The sequence below is a fragment of the Eretmochelys imbricata genome, chromosome 18 (genome assembly GCF_965152235.1).
Source record: "Eretmochelys imbricata isolate rEreImb1 chromosome 18, rEreImb1.hap1, whole genome shotgun sequence".
Lineage (NCBI taxonomy): Eukaryota > Metazoa > Chordata > Testudines > Cheloniidae > Eretmochelys > Eretmochelys imbricata.
This window is the reverse complement of record NC_135589.1, coordinates 6,018,810-6,029,672: the sequence shown is the minus strand read 5'-3', so window position 1 is coordinate 6,029,672 and position 10,863 is coordinate 6,018,810.

The window sequence follows — 10,863 nt, the reverse complement described above, 5'->3', positions numbered from 1 at the left end:
ATCTTTAGCTTAGGTACAAGGAGCGTTGCTGCAGAGTGAATGAGGAGGCCAAAAAACACTCACAAGGTAGGGGAGAGAGCGAGAGAAGAAACTGGCTTAACCATGAAAATTATTTATTGCCAGGTAATTACCAAAGGGGAGCCAAACAAACAAAACAGTTATATTAAATCTCATAAACTTGATTATAAAAGTCAGGTTTAGAAAAATCTAACTGATCACACAAGCCAGGGTCAGAAGGCTACACCTAGAGAGAGAGAGAGCTGGGTTCTCACCACTCCGTGAAGGTTGAATTGATCGGGGGTCCCAGGTGGTGCTGGTAGCTGAGGGTCCAGAGTGCTGGAGACAGACAGAGCCCCCAGCCCAATCAATCAGGAGAAGATGAAGTCCCAATGGAACTGATGCAGATTTTGGATCCAGGCATCAGAACACTTACTTGAGCATGGGTAACGTTTTTTGTAGGGAAAGAACAATGGTTCAAGGAAGAACATGAGATTTGTTTATGGGTAAACTCACGGCTCAAGGGAGTATACCAAAGTTGTTTTGTTCAGGCTAGACAATAGGAACTGATTATTCCTGGCTATGGGCAGTGCTACTGCCAGGGAGCTCACAATGCAATTAGGCAGCTTCAGTATTTTGGATACCAATAAAGGATTTATTACTAGAATTGGTCTGATAACTACTGAGCTGGGTGTGTGCAGGCGTGGGTTCATTAACATCTGGAGCAGAAATCCCCCATCATGCAGTGCTTCCCTGCTTCTCTGGTCCCAAAGTTCTGTGCAGTTAGAATCATAGAATCATAGAATAACAGAGTTGGAAGGGACCTCTGGAGGCCATCTAGTCCAACCCCCAGCCTATAGCAGGACCAATCCCAACTAAATCATTCCAGCCAGGGCTTTGTCAAGTCTGACCTTAAAAACTTCTAAGGAAGGGGATTCCACCACCTCCCTAGGTAACGCATTCCAGTGTTTCACCACCCTCCTAATGAAAAAGTTTTTCCTAATATCCAACCTAAACCTCCCCCACTGCAACTTGAGACCATTACTCCTTGTCCTGTCATCTGCTATCACTGAGAATAGTCTAGATCCATCCTCTTTGAATCCTCTTTTAGGTAGTTAAAAGCAGCTATCAAATCCCCCCTCATTCTTCTCTTCCGCAGACTAAACAATCCCAGCTCCCTCAGCCTCTCCTCATAACTCATGTGTTCCAGTCCCCTAATCATTTTTGTTGCCCTTCGCTGGACTCTTTCCGGTTTTTCCACATCCTTCTTGTAGTGTGGGGCCCAAAACTGGACACAGTACTCCAGATGAGGCCTCACCAATGTCGAATAGAGGGGGACGATCACGTCCCTCGATCTGCTCGCTATGCCCCTACTTATACATCCCAAAATGCCATTGGCCTTCTTGGCAACAAGGGCACACTGTTGACTCATATCCAGCTTCTCGTCCACTGTAACCCCTAGGTCCTTTTCTGCAGAACTGCTGCCGAGCCATTCGGTCCCTAGTCTGTAGCGGTGCATTGGATTCTTCCATCCTAAGTGCAGGACTCTGCACTTGTCCTTGTTGAACCTCATCAGATTTCTTTTGGCCCAATCCTCCAATTTGTCTAGGTCCCTGTATCCTATCCCTACCTTCCAGTGTATCTACCACTCCTCCCAGTTTAGTGTCATCCGCAAACTTGCTGAGGGTGCAATCCACACCATTCTCCAGATCATTAATGAAGATATTGAACAAAACCGGCCCCAGGACAGACCCTTGGGGCACTCCGCTAGATACTGGCTGCCAACTAGACATGGAGCCATTGATCACTACCCATTGAGCCCAACAATCTAGCCAACTTTCTACCCACCTTGTAGTGCATCCATCCAGCCCATACTTCTTTAACTTGCTGACAAGAATACTGTGGGAGACCGTGTCAAAAGCTTTGCTAAAGTTGAGGAATAACATGTCCACTGCTTTCCCTTCATCCACAGAACCAGTTATCTCATCATAGAAGGAAATTAGATTAGTCAGGCATGACTTTCCATTGGTGAATCCATGCTGACTGTTCCTGAATCACTTTCTTCTCGTCTAAGTGCTTCAGAATTGATTCCTTGAGGACATGCTCCATGATTTTTCCGGGGACTGAGGTGAGGCTGATCGGACTGTAGTTCCCAGGATCACCCTTCTTCCCTTTTTTAAACAGGGCACTACATTAGCCTTTTTCCAATCTTCCGGGACTTCCCCCAATCGCCATGAGTTTTCAAAGATAATGGCCAATGGCTCTGCAATCACATCCGCCAGTTCCTTTAGCACTCTCAGATGCAACACATCCGGCCCCATGGACTTGTGCACGTCCAGTTTTTCTAAATAGTCCCAAACCACTTCTTCCTTCACAGAGGGCTGGCCACCTCCTCCCCATGCTGTGTTGCCCAGCACAGCAGTCTGGGAGCTGACCTTGTTAGTGAAGACAGAGGCAAAAAAAGCATTGAGTACATTAGCTTTTCCCACATCCTCTGTCACTAGGTTGCCTCCCTCATTTAGTAAGGGGCCCACACTTTCCTTGGCTTTCTTCTTATTGCCAACATACCTGAAGAAACCCTTCTTGTTACTCTTAACATCCCTCGCTAGCTGGAACTCCAGGTGTGATTTAGCCTTCCTGATTCCATTCCTGCATGCCCGAGCAATATTTATATACTCATCCCTGGTCATTTGTCCAATCTTCCACTTCTTGTAAGCCTCTTTTTTGTGTTTAAGATCAGCAAGGATTTCATTGTTAAGCCAAGCTGGTTGCCTGCCATATTTACTATTCTTTCTACACATCGAGATGGTTTGTCCCTGTAACCTCAATAAGGATTCTTTAAAATACATCCAGTTCTTTCCTTGGAATCTCTGTTCTCCATTCTGTCTGCTAATGGCGATGCCTCCTTGTCCCATCTTCGATGCAAATGAGGTTACTGGAGTTTCCTGAATCCTGTCACCCTTGTCCGGAGGGGTTTAGGTGAGTCTCCCACCGCCTTTTCGTTGCTCTTTGTAAGTCTGTCTTCTGATTGGCTTTGGTTCAAGCGGAGGTGAGGGGGTGCCCTTCGTGAGTCAGACAGGCTGGGTACTGTGCCCTGGTTCCCTAAGAACACAGAGCTGACAGGTAACAGAAGGTAGGTCAAGATTAAAAAGAGAACCTGCATGTGAAACAGAAACTGGAGTTGGCCCTTTTTCCTTTTTTAACTTCTTTGCCACAAAGCAGGGGCTTGGTCCTGCTTGGAGCAGGGGGTGGGACTAGATGACCTCCTGAGGTCCCTTCCAACCCTGAGATTCTATGATTCTATGATCTTTCAAAGCCACGTTTCTGAGGCTGCTGCCCCACCTGCTCATGTGTCTTCCTGCAAAATCCACGCAAACAAGGTTCAACAGCCCTGATATTTTTTTTTAAACAATTACAGATCAAAGTTGTCTCATGTGCTCCCTGCAAAGCTGAAAAGTCCACAGCCCTTGATGTTTTTCTTGGCAAGTCACCGCCCACTTCTCAGTGAGCACCATGCCTTAAGTGACGCAAGCCTTGAACTAACTTTTGTGACTCACACTGCCCGGGCATTATCCTTTCACTTGTGTTTTGTAACACACTCTGACCTTTTGCCCAGAGCTTTTATGTCCAGAGATGCAGGGACCCGTGCAGCGCTCAGCATGCTCTCAGCAGCAGGGCTGGGATTGCTGGCATGGACAGGGCTCTGGGTAGCTGCTGGCATTTTCACCACTGGGCCAATTAACCCCATTCATAGTGAGTCTGAACAACACAGGGATGAAAATCCCAGGAGTCACTAATACCTTGCTCACAGTAGGGTTCTCCCGCTGCCTGGATCCTGTCAGGGCCTTCCCACAGAGCCGGAAGTCCAGGTTACCTCTCTCCTAGGTCTTCCCTTCCTTATTCCTCCCTGAGCCTGACCCACTCTCCAGGTGTAACAACGTGGGCCTGATAGAGCTCTTGGGCTCCAGCTAACCCCATCTTGGCCAAGGTGGGGTTCAGACCTGCCCATTTCACATTGTTGTATTTTCACTTTTTGCCTTGGTTTATTTTTCCAGTTACTGGTTTTCCTTTTATGTTCATGAGCGAACGGCGGCTTCTGGTGGGGAACTGCAGACAGCTCAGCTGACGCGCCTGAGCTTGCTTGCAACCGCTTGCTTGTGAGCAGCTTTTAAAAGTGACTCCTCCCCCAAATCACGGCACTTACAATACGTCTGCAATGGCTGGCGACTCCACCACTTGGGGAGGGTGGGGAGGGGAAATTTTCTCTGCAAAGCAGCAGTTAGTGTTCTCTCTGTGCCATTAGATCCCTATGGCAGGGGGGCTGTCCTGTGATCCTTAGTCCTTCTCTCAGCCCAGCACCATAACCTTTTTTGGGGGGGGCACGTGGGAAGACAGGGGCCACGGACAGAGCAAGCCTTACCACCGCTCTTGACAGATGTGTCAACCTGGCCAGAGGCAGCAATTCTGAACAGCTGAGGCATTTACGTGCAGTGGGGGTAAGGCAGCCTAGTCCCTACCTGTCCTGGCACCACTCTGCACCACGGAAGTGGCAGCTGGTCCGGCTCCTAGGTGGGGGTCCACGAGGCTCCGCACGCTGCCTCTGCCCTGAGCTCCGGCTCCGCACTCCCATTGGCTGGGAACCACGGCCAATGGGAGCTGGGGAGGCAGTGCCTGCGGGCAAGAGCAGTGTGCGGAGCCTCCTGGCCGCCCTGCCTAGGAGCCGGACCTGCTGGCTGCTTCTAGGGCACAGCACGGAACAAGGACAGGCAGGGAGCTTGCCTTACCCCCGCTGCACTGCTGACCAGGAGCCACCCGAGGTAAGCCCGTGCCCCAACCCCGAGCCCCAGCCCTGAGACCCTCAAAACCCGGAGCCCCCCCTGCACCCCAAACCCCTCATTGCTGGCCCCACTCTGGAACTCGCATCCCCAGCCCAGAGCCCCATACACTCTCCCACATCCCAACCCCCTGCCTCAGCCCAGAGCCCCTCCCATACTCTGAATCCCTCTGGTCCGCCCCACAGTCCATAGCCCCCTCCTGCATCCCAAACCCCTCATCCCCAGATGCTGCACCCCCAGCCGGAGCCGTCACCACCCCCAACCCCCTGCCCCCATCCGGAGACCCCCTCCTGCACTCCGAACCCATCAGCCACAGCACGGAGCACCCTCCTGCACCCCAAACCTCCTCATCCACCCCAAACCGCCTCATCCCTGGCCCCACCCCAGAGCCCATACCCCCAGCCAAAGCCCTCATCACCTCCTGTATCCAAACCCACTGCCTCAGCCCAGAGCCCCCTACCGCACCCTGAACTCCTCATTTCTGGCCCCGCCCTGGAGCCCACACCCCCAGCCAGAGCCCTCCCCCCCCCCCATACCTCAACCCCATGAGCCAGCCTGGTGAAAATGAGCGAGGGTGGGGAGAGTGAGCAACAGAGGGAGGAGGGATGGAGTGAGGGGACGGGCCCTCAGAGGAGGGGCGGGGCATGGGCAGGCCCTCAGAGGAGGAGCAGGGCAAGGGTGTTTGGTTTTGTGCGAGTAGAAAGTTGGCAAGCCTAGCTGCTCTGTTAAACAACTGCCACATCCCTGCCCAGCAGTGTCTGCATTCCAGGAGCGGGTGATACCTCTGTACAGCTAACAGAAGGTGTCCAGACCCTTCAGGATAAAATGCACTATTATTACGGACAAACCTGCAGAGCACAATTTACAATACCCTTTGTAGGAGTGCGTGGCTGCCTCTTCCCATCCGTCTTGGAGGAAGGCCATGCCCCCGCACTACACCCTTCTACTGGAGGCTGGGCTCCATGCCTGGGTGAACAGTCTTACCCTGAGGCAAAGGGGACAGTGGGGTTTTGTCCTGAAGAGAGACCACGGTCTAGCTGAGGTAGTTATATGGGGCCCTTTAATGGATTTGTCCTCCTAACAGCTCTGGCTCTTCGTGCCACTGTCCAGGTGAGGAACAGAGATGCTTAGGGTACGGCTACACTGCAACAGAACACCCGCCGCTGACCGGTGCCAGCTGATGGGGGCTCACAGGGCTTGGGCTGCAGAGCTGTAAAATTGCAGTGTAGATGTTCAGGCCCAAGTCCTGGCTCTGGGACCCTCCCCTCTCATGGGGTCCCAGAGCCTGGGCTCCAGCCCAAGCCAGAACATCTACACTGGAACTTTATAAATCCCCTCCTCCCCGCACAAGCCCAAGTCAGCAGACATGGGCCAGATGCAGGTGTTTATTGCAGTGTAGACCTACCCAGAGAGGCTAAGTGGCTGGCTCAAGGGCACAAAGAAGCCTGTGATGGAACAAGGCCATGAATGCAGGTCTTTAAAACCCCAGGCTAGCACCCTAACCACTTGGCCAGCAGGATTCTGGTTTTTGGCTGAAACCAAAGCCAAACACTAACTTAACAACCCTTGTACATTTTAAAGAATCACTGTAAAAAATCCAAACCGTGAATAAATAAGTAAATAAAAATCAAATAAAGAGAGAGGGCTTTTTTCCATCGTCCATAAAAGCTGTATAAATCCCTGTCAGTTCTCGCCACACTTCCTGGTTGTGCATCAGAACAGTGTTGTCAGATGGCTTCTTTCTTTTTCGGTTTGGTTCCAGTGTGGGAACAGAGGAAGCGCACACTAAAAGTGACTGTTTAACCTTCAGTTTTATTTCATTGCTAATTAAAGAATCAATTTTTCCTCTAGTTTATGTCATCATGGTTAAAATAAACCTCCTAAGCCCGCCCCCTCCCCCCAACTACGCCTTTTTCTAGGAAGTTACAAGGAATGCAAGTGGCCAAGTAAACAATGAAAATAACTAAAAACAGAAAGCTAAATCCAGGATCCCTAGTTAGTGCTTGGTTAGAGCTGTGAATGCTGCTTCTTTTATCTTTGTAATTAGAGGGTGGAGCAGATGGTGGAGACTTGGTTTAAAGGGATGTGCCCATTTTAAAAACCCGCAGTCCTGCATGTTGCCGGGCGACTCCTGAGTAGGGTAATGTTTGTTCAAATGGAGCACGGAAGGAGGAAACCAGTTCTTCAGAAAATGGCCATAAGTTAGAACAAGGTTTGCTGGGTACTTGTTCTCTGTATGAACTATAACAAAGTCAAGCTTAGTAAACTTCAAAAAAGGACTGGCCATTTATAGGGGGACCAAGCATATCCAGAGTTATCACAATGAACCTTGGACGGCATATTCAACTTCATGCTTCAGGGTTTAAGCCAATCTCTGTTAGATTAGGATGAGAGCAGTGGCATGGCTACTGCAGGGGTTTGCGCCTTCCTCTGACATATCTGGCAATGGTCGCTGTGAGAGCCAGGATACTGGAATAGACAGACCTTGGGTTTGATCCAGTCTGGTGACTCCTGTTCCTAGAGATGATAGATGCTGCCAAAAACGTCAGCTGTAAAGTGCTACCAAATATTACTATCGTGGACAGCATGTGGCAAACTGTGGCTGAATACATACAACCCTCCTGATGTACGTATTCAACTGCAGTATCGAACCCAGGACCTTCAGCGCAAGCGCATGCATACATGCACACACAACCGAGGCAAAATAGCCACCAGCTTATGGCTGCAGATGCTTCCCTCCCAGATTGCCAGGGTTGTTACCAGGAAAGCAGGGGCTGGTTCGAGGTAGCCCGGCAGGCTTAAGGCAGGGGACTATATAGAGACAACTATAGCTCAGGGAAATGGCCTCCGTTTTTCATAACTCAAGCCTAATGTGCTGTGCAGAAAAAGGCATTAGACCTTCCTTCCTGGTTCTGACACGCTGCTCTCACTCTCCTGGAGGCCCAACACTACCACGTCAGCGGAGGCTACACGTTGTCTCCCTTTTGTACAGAGTAAATACCGGGGATCCCTTCATTCCCAAAGAAAAGTGTGCTCCAATCTTCCACTGACCTTTGGTTCCAGCACTTGCTGTTCCCCAGCCCCAGCTAGCCCTGGTCTGACACTGCTCATCCTGCTCCAGCTGCCCTGGATATAGCCAGGATGCTGTTCTGGAGGTGGAATGTGTCCAACCAGTAACCCGGTCATTGCCTTTCAGGATCTACAGGACAGTGCTGAGATGCCCTCCTCTCAGCACAGGCTGAGGGTCTGTCAGGTGGCATCTGAACGGTGGGAGACTTAGACTGACGCTGGCTTTGTACAAAGCCCCTTTCACTCCTACATAACGCAGCCTTCTTTGCATTAGCCGCTTCTCACCCTGCTTATCTTCCAGCCCCGAGGCTGCACCAAACTCTGCTAACACAGCGCTTGAAAGGGCCATGTCAGATGCAAAGGAGTATACTGGCCCTTCAAGAGTAGAGGGGCCCGCCCTGTTCCAGGGAGCTGGGATGAACAAAGGCCCAGGAGAAGCAAAAGAGAGGAAGTGAACCTGGGGAATTAGAAGTTGGGGAAAACCCACAGAACACTGCTCCTTTACCAGCCCAGCCTCAAGCCCCCTAGGTAGCGGGGGGCAGCCGATCAGGAGGAGGACAGCAAATAGATTGTGTTCTCCCTCAGAACAGGTCAGATGCTGGTGAGAGAAGGAAGCCAGAGCCCGACAGCTAAGCTCCAGGAGACAGCTGAGAAGCGCCCCTGTGAAGCACAGGCTGTGGCAACGGAAGAGCTTTGCATGGCTGGCAGAAGAGCCAGACCAAAGGGAAAACAGGACACCGCACACGGCCAGCACAGCTCGGGCCAGCTCCCCCCACAGGCCCGTGCGGGGCCGGCCTGAGCCACTCTCCCGAGTCCTCCCTCTTGGGTGGGGCTGGGGTTGCTGCTCACCCTGCCCCCCGCACAGTCCTGTGCCCCGCTAGGGAGTACACCCTGCTTTTTTTGCAAAACGGGACAAATGCCCAGTTTTGCCAAAAAAGTCGGGGCTGCTGGGACAGGGCTTGAAAAAGGGCCTGTCCCAGCCAAAGCGGGTTGTATGGTCACCAGAGCCAGATCTCAGTATGAACCTTTGGGCTGCAGTGATGGACTTCACTGGGGGGCCTGCTGGGCACTAAACCAGCCTCCCGCAGCGGGCGGCAGAACTTACAAGAAAGGCAGCGGGGACTCTGACGGGGGAGGCTACTGCAAAGGGAACTGTGGCCATGAGGGACAGCCCAGGTCGAAGAAGCCTCCTTCTGCTGACGTTGCTGATGAGGGACAGAATGGCAGGAATACCTACAGGACTTCCAGCAGGGACTCCAACCCGTAGCCTGGACATGTTAAGCTGTAGCATTTACCTTTGAGCCCGAGAGCAGAAGTTGGAAATGAACTTTACCTGCTAAAACCATAGGGCAGCTGGTAAGAAAGTCCATTGCCAGAAGCATGGGATGTCTGCCACTCGCATACAGAGCAGCTGCTCACATTCTGGAGTCATTTCCTTGCTGCCTGCCTTCCCAACAAGAGTCACGTGTATGAAGGAGATGGAGGAGGTGCACAGATGCAGCTGAGATGGTGGTAGGTTTTTTTAAAATTATGTTTCAAGAGGAAACTACTTTCCCTGGGATCATTTCAGCAGGGAACATGCTTTTTTTTTTAAACAAATCCATTCGAAGCAAACCATCGGGCTTCTTACCTCTTTTTCTGAAATGAGCTGCTGCTTGTTGTGACTGGGGAAAGGCAGCTGGGAGGTCACCGTTTGTCCGGAGGAAGAAAGGATTCCTTTTTCAGTGTAGCTTGTTCTTCTCTGCAGTCCTGTCTACATAGCAAAACCATACCACATTGGGGGGAAGGGGAGACTCTGTTAGAACGCTCCAAGGCCCTCACAGCTCTGAGACACGGTTTGACCTTGTCTGTGGCCCTGACCCCAACCCATTTTAATGGTGTTACCAAATCATACGACCTGCCTGTAAGATTCAAGGCAGAAAATTTGGTAACACAGGAACCTACAAAAAGCAAGACAACGGCCTGTCAGGCCGAACAACGTTGTCTGTTTCCTTGTGTTCCCCTGTCCGTCCCTGTTATTTCTTAGGCCTTCTCCTCACTGAGAAGAGAAGGGGTCACCCAACAACATTAGTTCTCTCATGATTAAGCACCTATTGGAACCAAGGCTCTGGAGCTTTTAAGCACACTTCAGCTAGGCCAGACACAGAGTGTTGTCCTCCCCTAGCTTCATCGTGGGAAAAGCTCACCAGGGCCTTGTCTCCACTAGCTAGGGGGCATTATCTCGCTGGCAGTGATGACAGAGCCTCATGCTTAGATTGTCAGCTCTTCGGGGCCAGGACCATCTTGTTCAGTGTCTATACAGTGCCCAGCACAATGGGATTCTGGTCCATGACCGGCGCCCTTGGTGCACCACAGTACAAATACTAACCAGTATCAACAGTTGGTCTAATCTGCAAAGATCATCCACGGCTGTAGCTGGGCCCTCCAACACCGATGCAGCGTACACAGCATCTCTGCCACCATTTCAGATGCTGTGACCCGAATCAGAGCTGCTCCTGTTGATGAGAACAGGGTTCGGGCAGTCCTGCCCTGACTACTGCGGGCATGGATTCCAGAGAGGGAGTGTCTATAGCACAGTAAGGCTAGCACCTTTCTTAAAAAGGGAGAAAAACGGCTACCTGCACCGGCACTGGAGTGCCTGTAAAACTGTAGAATGCAGGTGACCACTGTTTAAACCCTGATTCCAATCCTGGTATAGACAGGACTTTGGTGCTAATACACTGAGAAAGTACCTAAACCACCGCCCCACTCCCCACTAGCAAAAGAAAGGAAAGAGCGTCGTCCAGGGTCCGAGTGCTCTGGAGCTGCTGGCAGAAGCTCCATCAGTTCCAAATTCTCACTTATTCCTTTTGAACTGTAAAAGCTTGTTGACACAGGGATGCTCAGGAAAGGTAGTCCAAAAAAGTGAATTAAGATAAACTGAATTCAGGTCCCTTTAATTCTGAAAAGAGCATCCACAGGG